The sequence below is a fragment of the Centruroides vittatus genome, unplaced genomic scaffold (genome assembly GCF_030686945.1).
Source record: "Centruroides vittatus isolate TY-2023 unplaced genomic scaffold, ASM3068694v2 contig_979, whole genome shotgun sequence".
In the NCBI taxonomy this organism is placed as follows: Eukaryota; Metazoa; Arthropoda; class Arachnida; order Scorpiones; family Buthidae; genus Centruroides; species Centruroides vittatus.
This window is the reverse complement of record NW_027122650.1, coordinates 277,650-289,282: the sequence shown is the minus strand read 5'-3', so window position 1 is coordinate 289,282 and position 11,633 is coordinate 277,650.

The window sequence follows — 11,633 nt, the reverse complement described above, 5'->3', positions numbered from 1 at the left end:
ATTGCCTTAGCTTGCTGTTAAATATAACTTAGTAAGAATTATTACTTTATAGGCTGTACATAATAAATAGAACATAAATTCAATACCCCTATTATAAATACATTAAATTCTGAACAAAGCATTATTCTGGAAATCGCCAATTTATTTTGGTATGTAATACTGTATTTCAGATGTTAAACATCAAAACCTTCTTTAGAGCTCACGTAAACATGGTTGGCGAATAGTCTTAAAAATTATATGCCAAATTACATCTAAACATGCGAAAAATTATGAATATAAAATGTTTTAAAATTAAGAAAACCCAAATTAAAAACCAAAATATTTAAGGCTAAATAAAGAGAGTAGTGTTTTCCTTCAATACAGAGAGTCCTCGATTTTCAACGGAGTTTTGAACGTTCCAGAAGGAACTAAAATGAAATCGGCGTAAAATGAATCTAATTATCCAATATAAGTCAATGAGACGTTAATGATTACGTTCTATGCTGCTTTCAAAATCGACGTAAACAATTTATTATTATAAAGTTCTTACAAAAATGTTAGGAATGTAAAAGCAACATTTACATGAAGATAAAGCAGTTAAATATAATATAACAAAAATAACCAAACGAAATTAATTAAATAAAATTTAAATTTTGTATAGTTATTTTCATATATTTGAAATCCAAACCCAAATATTCGTAAAGTTAACTGTAAGGAGGCCTGCACATTGGTCTTTTGTGACAATTGCTTCAAGTTTAAATTGCTACTTGAGGCAATTGCCGTTTTATGCAGTGATAATTGTCGAAATTTCTTATTTATTTTTTTCAGAATCTTAGTATAAGTGTCAACGAATAGTATCAGGCTCCTTTCACACTTCACATTTCTTTCTTACTTCGATTTCAGTCGTAGTAAATCTCACACGGCTCATCCGTAAAAGTTCTTACCTCTTATCCGATAAATATAATTGCATATTTAAAAAATTTTTTATGGACTTTAATAATCATTTGCTCTTCTCAATAAATTGTTAATTCGATTAAATCTGAGCGGAGATGACATTTCCCACCCAATAAGAAAGTTAAAATGTTTAAAGATATTGTAGGATAGGTCGACTGTACTGTGGGCTCACACCAACAAGACTAAAATCAAAGATATTGTATAAAAAATAATCTATATACTTCTTCATACTAATAATGTGAGTTTAAAAAGTGTTTTCTAAAATTTCAAGTTGGTAGGAAACTTTGACTGTAAATCATTGAAACCGTCACTTATATAAATAATAACAATAACAGTAATAACAGTCAAATAATGGCATCAATTGAATAATTGAAATAAAATAGAATCCAAAACTAAAACGGGTCTTCAGACAGATTCTTTTTAAAAAATAAATAAATAAATCTTAAAATGACAGTAGACTAGACACATCGGTGTTTCTACCAAGTTTTAATTTTTAAACAAATTATCGTTAAAATCATAATGCTGATTATCTGACGTCCATTACGGAAGATGGCCCCACGAATTTTCATAGTAATGGAAATACGGAATAAACTGGAGACTTCGAATAGATTCTGGCGTCATGTAGAACATATTTGCTTACATTAAAAAGTATTTTAAAATAATTTATTTTTAGCATCATCATTAAAATAAGACGTTTCCAATGAAAAATGATTAATTCAAGTTCATTACTCAAAATGGTAGAACAAAGAAAAGTAGAGTATAAAATTACTTTTATCATAATATTTTGGTAAAGGCTATGTCGTGTTCTAATAATTCTAACAACACTCAATTTTTTCAATCTTTGAATTTAAGAGTTTACCATGGGCAATTCCATATCCAAGATATCTTGCTAGGTATTGCCAAGATTAAAGTACACTGGAGTATGTAATACAGCATGTGTTAAGATTTAGCAAATGATAAGAGAAATAATCAATTTTAGTCATCATTCAGTTTCTGTAAGAAATTACCGATTTTGCCGAATAACAACGACACAAACTAAAACGATGAGATTAAGTTTGTTATAGGAAAAAAATTGAATTTTAAGTCGGTTGCCATAGAATCTGCTATGTATGTACAGTACAATACATCGCAAGTATGTAGAACTGATGATGTATTCGATATATATTAATAGATTTTATACTTGATTAAAATATATTGTAAGTAATGGTACAGTTTGGATAGTTTACTGCAACGTAACACATGGGAGATCTGCCGAGAGAAAGCTTTCCGGGAGAATTTTCTATGAAAAACTGGATCCTATTTAGGTGATGAAAATTTGGAAAACTCCACGAGGTGCGAACACACGACTAGTGTTCGGTGGTTTTATCCATTCGGCCACTGGCGAGTGAGATATGAATTGTATTTTAGTTAAATAAACAAAGATCGTTAATAATACTTATTTAAAGCTGTTATATCATGATAAATAATACAGAGAGACCATCATTTCTTCTAATTCCAATAAGAAAATTTTATTAACATTGTTAGAACATTTTTTTATATTCAGTGAATTGTCGGAAGAAATGGTAAAGATTCCTTAGATTTTATTGGAACGTTAAAAGTGTAGGATTGCAGAATTGATGAGATAAGACAATATAACACATAGAGGATCTTCCAGAGAGTGCCTCCCGGTAGGACTTTCTATGGGAAACAGGTGTTAGACACGTAAAAACAACGGGCTTTCAGCAGTTGAAAGCCCGTTAGTGAGACGCGAAACCATGAACAACTACCAGTGTTCAGTGGTTCTATCGGACACTGGTAAACCATCTAAATAGTACACTTCTGTGGAATAGCCAAGTTAAGGCCAACTTGTTCTTTGGAAATTAATTCTAAACCATGCATCTATACAAGCTAAATTCGAAAACTGATTTCATTAAAGGAAGAATTTCAATAACTGATGTTAAAACTTCTACAAACTGTTATTCGTAAAACTTTCGAGTTATCTACAAGTAAACAATTGTAATTAATGAGAAAATAATGATCTTAAATGAGGAATTAAACAAAATAATATAGTATAGGAAATAGTTAATTAACAATGTAAAAATTTAATCAACTATTAGAGTAGATTAATCAGGTTTAATTAAATAAAATAAAAGTTTAAAAAGGAAAAGTAAATTTAAAGATATTTATTAAGCTTCATTACAATCTTTACACGTCGAATAAGACTACTAAATGTATCTTTTAAAAAATCATAAAATTTTTGTTTTTAAAACACATAAGCAAGTTAAATTAATATATAAAATAATATATAAAAATTAATATATAAAATAAAACGAGCAATTATTTATTGTGACATCGTGACAATGCCGGGCTGCAATTTTTAATGATATTTTTTAAACTTATTTAATTTAAAATATATGCTCCCCACTTCAAATTAGTAGTGTCTTGCCTCTGGACATCATACTTTTTCTGTTAACGATAGAATCATGCCAGTCATCTATCTAACTCCTTGCAGGAAAAATGTTTAAATTAATCTTTTCATATTTAGTTTTGAATTTCATCTATCTAAAGTCCGGTTTCTAAAGAATTTCATCTATCAATCTCCGTTCTCGAGATTAATATTAGAGAAAAATACGTGCAGGATTCGTTATCTGCCAAGAGTTCTGCCGTCGTATGGATCCAGATACGAATTCGATTCGAATCGACCTTATTTTGTGGCAATATTTTAAGAATTCCTTTTACCCAGTGAGAACTAAGACGACCTTTTAATGAATGTCATCGTGGGTACGGCCAGGCCTCTATTCAGGGGAGCGGATGGTAAAAAACGGAACCCGACATATCCGGGACGAACCATTTTCCGAAAATTTCCTGGGGTTTCTTGAAAGGCTGGCATTTTAACTGCTCGATCAGCGTGCCGCAGTTGGATTACTTCTTTTGGATGAAATTAAGGCCGATCGTAGGGCTCGTTGTGAGCCACGCCGAGGTTGAGTGATTTTTTGAATATTGTTAAATAAATTATTTATAAAATAATTGAAGGGATGCTTTCGGTTGGCTTTTTATTCTCAGTTTATTTTTATTTTTACTGGAAGCACAAAATATTCAAAGGTAACTAAAAAATCATTAAACCACCTTCTGATATAGGATTACGTATTAATACTTATTTATTGTGAACATTCTAATTCATTAAAAGATTACTCCACTGAGTAAAAAGTGCTACTACGTTTCGTATGACTTTTACACATTTTTAAATTTGGATTTTTCGTTTCCTGCCAGAGTATACGAGATTTTATGATTCATTAAAAACAATAAGTAGCATTAATTTCGAAAGTGTTTCGCCGAATTTCTGTAATTTATAATGTACTTTTCTATTCGTGTACAATAAGAACCGACTGTTTTATAATTTATATTATCCAGTATCTGCTTTGTGTACATCCGCAACGAAAATACTTTATTTCATTTTTTTGAATTGTTTATTTCGAATTATCTGCATGTAGACTTTGAAGAAAACAATAAAAGAAATGATTCGTTTTATTAAATTTATTCAAAACATTAAAATATTTAGTACAGCGTGATTGTATTTTTTGTTTATCAAGAAATAACAACAACAGCAGCAAACCATTGAATAAATCATCTTCCGTGAAATTTTCATTTCCATCCCTGTTACTATGAACGAAAAAAATCAACTTGTTTTGAAAAATAGCAATAAAATATTAAAAGAATCAATTTATTTAAAAAAATTGTATTGTATTATTTTATAATTTAATTCATTTTTCTATAATCTTCCATTTTTTGTTTTTTAATATATATTTCTTAGTTGAAGGAGACATCGAAAACTAATCTTCTGCAGTATATTTTTTTCTTTGACGCATTTCCATATCTACTTTGTTGTTATTGACACGAAAACAAAATATTGCATTGTATGTTATTACAGGAGAAGGGAAGAAAAAGCGGCGTAATAAATATGAATATCTGCCCAATTTCATAACAGCATTATAGAATAATTGAGCAAAGAATAATCAAAAGCAATTTCGAAATTATTGTTACTTTTTATAAATAATTTGTAATGAAAGATCAAAAAAGGATTCTTCACGAGCAAGAATTAGTTTCTACTATGAAATGACGCCAAGATAACAATGTCGGGAAATTAAACACATTGAATCTGTGACCATGGGCGAAGATTTTTTAAATTTGCTAATAATAATACAACGAAAATTTACAATCAACCGAGAAATAACAAAGAAATTCTAACTACACCGATAGAAAACGACAAAGACCTGGGTTCGCTTCTCCGTTTTCTCTTCTCAAATATAAAAGAAATTAAAGAATAGGAACCTGAGTATATTCTCGTTATTTTTGGTAAGTTTCAAATATATAGCCCACGTAAACATAATATCTATTCGGATTTGAATCAATTAAGCTATACAAATATGAATTATGATTTTTTGAAGATTTTCAGAATTCGATAGATGCGCCTTTGTAGATTTTCAATTGCAAAAACGAAGAAAATTCGAAAATTTATTGGAATGGAATGATAGGATAAAGAAACTGAACACTTGGACAACGTACCAGAGAGAAATGCATACCGGGAGACTTTCTATGGGAAACTGGCCCCTATTTAAGTGTTAGACGCGTAAAGAAAATCTGGTAAAATCCAGCCTTGTGCTAATGAACACTGGTTGTTAAACAGTTGAACACGGATTCACGCCAGCCTGTGATCAGGCGCGAACCCGCGATCAGTGGTTTTATTCACTCGGTCACTGGTAAGCCAATTGGTTACTGGATCCAAGAAGATTCTGAATAAATCTGTTCACTTTAGAAACAGAAAAATATTATTTTTACTCTTTTCACTCTATGGGCAGTAGAGGACCTATGAATCACACCTCAAGGCGAAACCCACATTGAGGTGTGATTCATAGATCTTCTATGAATCACATCTCATCTTAAGACCACAATGGAGACAACCGGTAGTGAAGAATGTGGTCCGACATATTTCGGACAGCCTGCCCACAAAAAATTTTTTTGGAATTGTCCGCCTGGATATGATTCCGATTTCTTTAAAATGCTAAACTGACGCCTTGACCGAAGGCTTCGTCGGCTGTCAAATAAATAGGCATAAGACGTTTTAAAAGTATATAAATATTTTTTGCTTCCAGCTAAACAATTTTGTAAATATTTGTCGGCACCTATTCCACACTAAAGAAATTTTTAAGTGCTTCTTTATCCAAAAATGTTAACAACAGAGCAACTGGAAAATATCAAATTCAGCTTTAGGATTTGATTCGTAAAACTTCTATAGAAATACTCTAAGAGTTGAAACAGCTCGATTTTGTTTTAAATTGTACATTTACTTTTCATATCATCATTACTATGGGATATTCGAAAAACATGGTGAAAATATCTATTGATCCATTGTTAAATTGGCTTATTTAGGACTTTTTATAATACGATAACTCCATTGAATGTTAGCGCTTCAATTTAAAAATTTTCAATGATTTTGACAAAAATATAATAAAATTTGTTAATTTTAAGTCAGAAGGTCTTCGGGTTCTTTTCAGAAATTATTAAAATTATTAATTACGTTATTTCGACGAAGTTTCAAATATGATAAAATATTAGAATCCTCTATTTTATTTATCTAATCACCTAAAGGGGTTTGTGGACTAATAAACGAACAGCCATCTAAATCCACTCTACAATTCTACACAAAACATTCACACTCAACACAAAGATGGTTGTGAATACTTGGCGTGGTCTTTGTCGTATACAGTACCCGCTGTAAAATACTTTGAAACATTAATGAGGAGAAATCGACGAAAACGTTGGATCCGAAATGCATTTAAATAAAATATATGGAAATTAAAATTGTTTCTGGGTAATTCTTGAACACTGGTGAACAGTCGGATAACAATTTTTGTTTATTAGTCCACAAACCCCTTTTAGGTGGTTAGATAAATAACCGATTAAGGCGATTAATATTGCTGAATTTATCAGACTAATTAGAAACCTCCATTATGACATGGGAATAATGAATAAACTTTGAAAATTAAAGTACAAATTTTCTTTTAAAAATGGTAAAAAGTTCTCTTAAAACATATAAAAGTAAAATCTTTTATTTTATTGCGCATAAATGCATATATACAACACGTAACACTCGTGAAAATGATGGAAAATGCGAATCGTTTAGTCATTTTGAGAACCTGACCCATCTGCTTTATAGCTTACAAACAGAAAAGCATTGCATTTGCAAACACACAGCTGTACTACATTTTCCATGGCAAACGGCGCGAGGAAAGTAAATATTCGAACTGAGAAAATCTCAACCTCAAGAGATGAGAGAGAAACGTATTTGATTTTTACTAACATATTTAGGTTTTGTGATTGAAGATACTCAGAAATTATATTTTAAATATATGGATTTTTGCTCAGAGTATTCCAGTTTCTCTAAAGCAAATCCATCTGGTTTTGACGTGTTTAAAAATCTTTCACAGCTTCTCAGTGAACAGACCGCTTTCGTCAAGCTTGTACGAAATGAATTGTACAGAAACAAACAGTGTAGGGTTTCTTTAACACGGCTTCTGTTTCAAAAGAAGACGTGTTAAAGAAACTCTACACTTTGTTCTTGCTTGAATTTCATTTCGCCCACTGAAGACTTTTCGTATAGTTTATCAATAAATGCTTCCGAGGATGAGAAATTTCGGCATAGAAAAGCCATTTGAATTACCGTGCCTCATTTAATTATCACAGGGAGTTTGGGAGTGACTAGCCATCTCTATATATAGCAGTATTACACATTCTAAATTTTTATTCCATCTCAATACTTCCTCCTCCGTAGCTTCGTTGTTTATCTACTGCTGCTATGATACACATTGAAGATCATGTACATCAGCAACATTCTAATTCTCGAAAATATAGAAATTACTTATAATTAGTACTTTCCCTAATGTTAATATGTAAGCAAACAAAAAAGGTTACACGTTAAGGTTTTGTGGTCATAAAAATTATCAAGGAAAGTATATGGGCATCAAAATTATGTAAAATTTAAAAATAATTCTATATCTATTAAACAAAGTATTTGTTATATTACAGATACAAGCTGTTCAATAAGAATCGTAATAAAAATAAGAACAAGAATTTAATAATTTCAATGTTTTTTTTTAATTTCTTTTATATAATGTACAATACTTTTTATCTTTTTATATTTGTGTTCAAAATCAAAGTAGTAATATTTGAGATTCAAATACAATAAATAAAGAATTAAAAAAACAGCAGCGAAAATAATTTCTTTTAAGCAGTTTTGTGATAAACAATAACGAAACACCTAAATTTTTAGGTAAATGGAGCAAACAGAAAATAGTCATTCGAATGCACTAAATGAAAGTGAAATTTAAATAAATGATTAAAAAGAACTTCTATATCAGAAAGTTATAATCGTAAAAAGAACTTTTTTATGAAAATATAGAAAACGGCATTAAATTTTTAACGTACAAAAATATTGTCTTTTTAAATATAAATAAATGAAAGGTTTTGCGATTTTCATCGAACCGCGTATAAAAAATTAAAAATTTCATGATCTTTAAAGAGGAAAATTTAATGTTTTACCGTCAACTTTTAAACAAATTTTTATCTTTTTAATCGTTGATTATTGAAGTTTCTGAGAAACTTCAATAGATGAAAACGGAAAGTAAAGATTAAAGAATTAAAGATAAACACTGAACTGTGAACAAAGGTATTTTTTATTTACAAAGTAAAGTAGCACTTAAGGAAAATAAAATCGTTGAACAAAAATTATATATTTATATTTTAAAATGTTGCAATAAAATGTTCTTTTATTTTCATTTTAAAATAAATAATAAATATCGGTTCGAACGTGTAATTGCCCAATTTTGTTTTGAAGTTTAGACAGAATTTTCGGAATTCTATATTATTGATAGATTAAATTCAAAAACTAAAAAAACAAAAAAATACAGTTTAAACATATTATTACTAACAAATAGACTAAAAGTTATAGAAAACACGAAATAAAGGTTTTGTAAATAAGTAAAGAAAAAAATAAGTACAGGAAAAAGATTTAAATGTGAGAAATATACATATACTGTATATACAATACTCAAGAGTCTTTACCAAGAACCAATACTTTTATCGATGTTTATGTATGTACTGTACACGGATGAACCCTGTACCACTAGATACAGTAATAACGTCTAGTACCGTAGTAGTACTGGTTGAATGTGGGTTTGCACTTTCTAATTCGGGTCACCTAATGTCGGTTGTACTTACTCTACGGACTGTAATATATTAGGATTTCTTGTTATGACGCCTACGTACAGTAAGTCTAATACTTTTTATATTTATAAATCAAAATGTTCGTCTTGTTTACGTTAAAAATTTGATTTTTGAACTAAACCAAAACAATTTTAAGCTATACTTCCATTAGAAATCAAGATATGTATTAGTAGTGACTAGAACAGGGATGTCCAATCCGCGGCTCACTATACCCTAAATTTTTTAGGTACATTTTCATTTATTTTGATAAAATATATCGTAAAAATTATTCTTGTTTCACTGGATACACTTTGATGTTGTAATGACGTAATTGGTGACATGATTTGTAACCGACGAATTAAAAAGTTGATAGCGTGGTCTGTCATTTTGATTGTTTCAGTTTCAAGGATTTTTGTAATGAAATAATGTTGTTAGTGTTAAAGAATGGGTACAGTACAGTACCTTTCATGAGGACGGCCGGATGGCCGAGCGGTCAAGGTTAGTAGCCTGCCGCCCTCAGGGATCCGGACGGGTAGAAAAATCCCAAGGAATTTTTCGGGGGTGGTCCGTCCGGTTATGTCCCTCACCACCCGGCCGCCCCATTGTAGGTTTGGCCGAACCCATAATGGGCTTTCTATAAGAGGCTCTCTTAATGCCCATAGGGCGGAAAGAGTTACAAAAAAAAAAAAAAAAAATAATACCTTTCATGAGGCGGATGAAAAAGATACATAATCACTCTTTTCAAGAGTGTCAGCCATTTTTAGCGACTCAAGGCTAAATCTATTGCCAAAGTGGACGGAGCTAATTTATTCTTTATTTCTTTCTAATTACAGATATATAATACAGACATAGGTCTATCTATATTATTTCTTTTGCTAACGTAAATATTTTCAACCTCTAATTATATTCATAATTATTTCATCAACTTTAAATTTATATTTTTAATAACTCAGTATTTGGTAATGGCATCTAATACTAAGAAAAGAAAAATAACAGAAGAAAAGAGAAAATTCAATATCTTTTGAACAGAAAAATATTTCGTAATTGAAACATACAATAATATTATCTGCCTTATTTGTCATGATAAAATCGCCGTGTGTAAGGATTATACACTGAGTGGCCAAGAAATTAGAGACACCCTCTAATAACGAGTTGGTCAACCTTCAGTTCTGATCACAGCCGATATTCTTCTTGGTATAGACTCAAAAAGTTTCTGATACCATTGCTGAGGAATGTTGGCCTATGCTAACATAGTGGCAGCTCTAAGTTGGGTCAGATTGGAATGTGGCGTTTCCAAGCTTCGAAATGATCTTTCGACTTCGTCCCACAAATGTTCCGTTGGATTGAGATGAGGGAACTGAGCTGGCCATGGAAGCAGGTTAAACTATGATTGATGTTACTCAAACCAATTTGAGACCAACTGAGCATGGTGACAAGGTGCATTGTCCTGAAAGTGACCATCTCCATCAGGGAACATTACAGCCATAAACGAGTGTATGTGACCGGCAACGATGTTGAGGTAAGCTGTTCTATTCAGAGGTGTGTCCACAAATATCAAGGAACCCAGGGTACTCCAGGAAAACATTCCCCACACAATAATTTCACCGCTACCAGCCTGAAGAGTTGTCATTTGGCAAGAGGGTTCATGAATTCGTGCTGTTTGCACCATATTCTGATCCTGCTATCTGCATGACGGAGCAAGAAACGAGATTTATCGGACCAGGCTACTTTTTCAGTCCTCAAGTGACCAATTTCGTTGTTCGTTGGCCCACAACATGCACCTTTTCCTATTTTTCTGTGATACCAAAGGCACTCTTGATGGTCTCCTGATGCTAACGCTTATCCTTTGCAAAGTGTGTTTTGTTGTGCATTGGGATATGCTTAGAGATGCACCTGCATTGAATTCAGCTGTAATTTGTCGTGCTGTTGCACTTTTGTTGCTGTAGACTATGCGTGCTAATCTTCTTTCACCTCTCTCGTTCACCAGCGTTTTTCAACCAGAATTGTCCTTATCGCTTAAAGTTTTTTTTCTCAATTGCCACTCGCTAAACACCCGAGATACTGTTGGGTGAGAAAATCCTAAAAGAGTCTTCGTTTCAAAGATACTGACACCAGCTCTTCTTGCACCGACGATCATCCTTCGTTCAAAGTCACTTAAATTTTTCGTCTTACCCATTTTGACATTAACTTCCATGATAACTATGTCGTCCGAAGCTGAGCATACCTTATATAAACAACTCTGCGTTGTTACGTCACTCTATATCACTGTCAGACTGACTTACTTTCAAATAAGGGGTGTATCTGATTTTTTGGCCACTCAGCGTAGTATTAAGCGTTACCATGCTGCCAAACACGATTCAAAATATAATAAACGAAAAAAAGAAAAATGAAACAGAGGTATTAAAAAAGCAGTTTAGTTCTCAACAAAGCATTCTCAAAAAATCTATTGTTAGAACTGATAC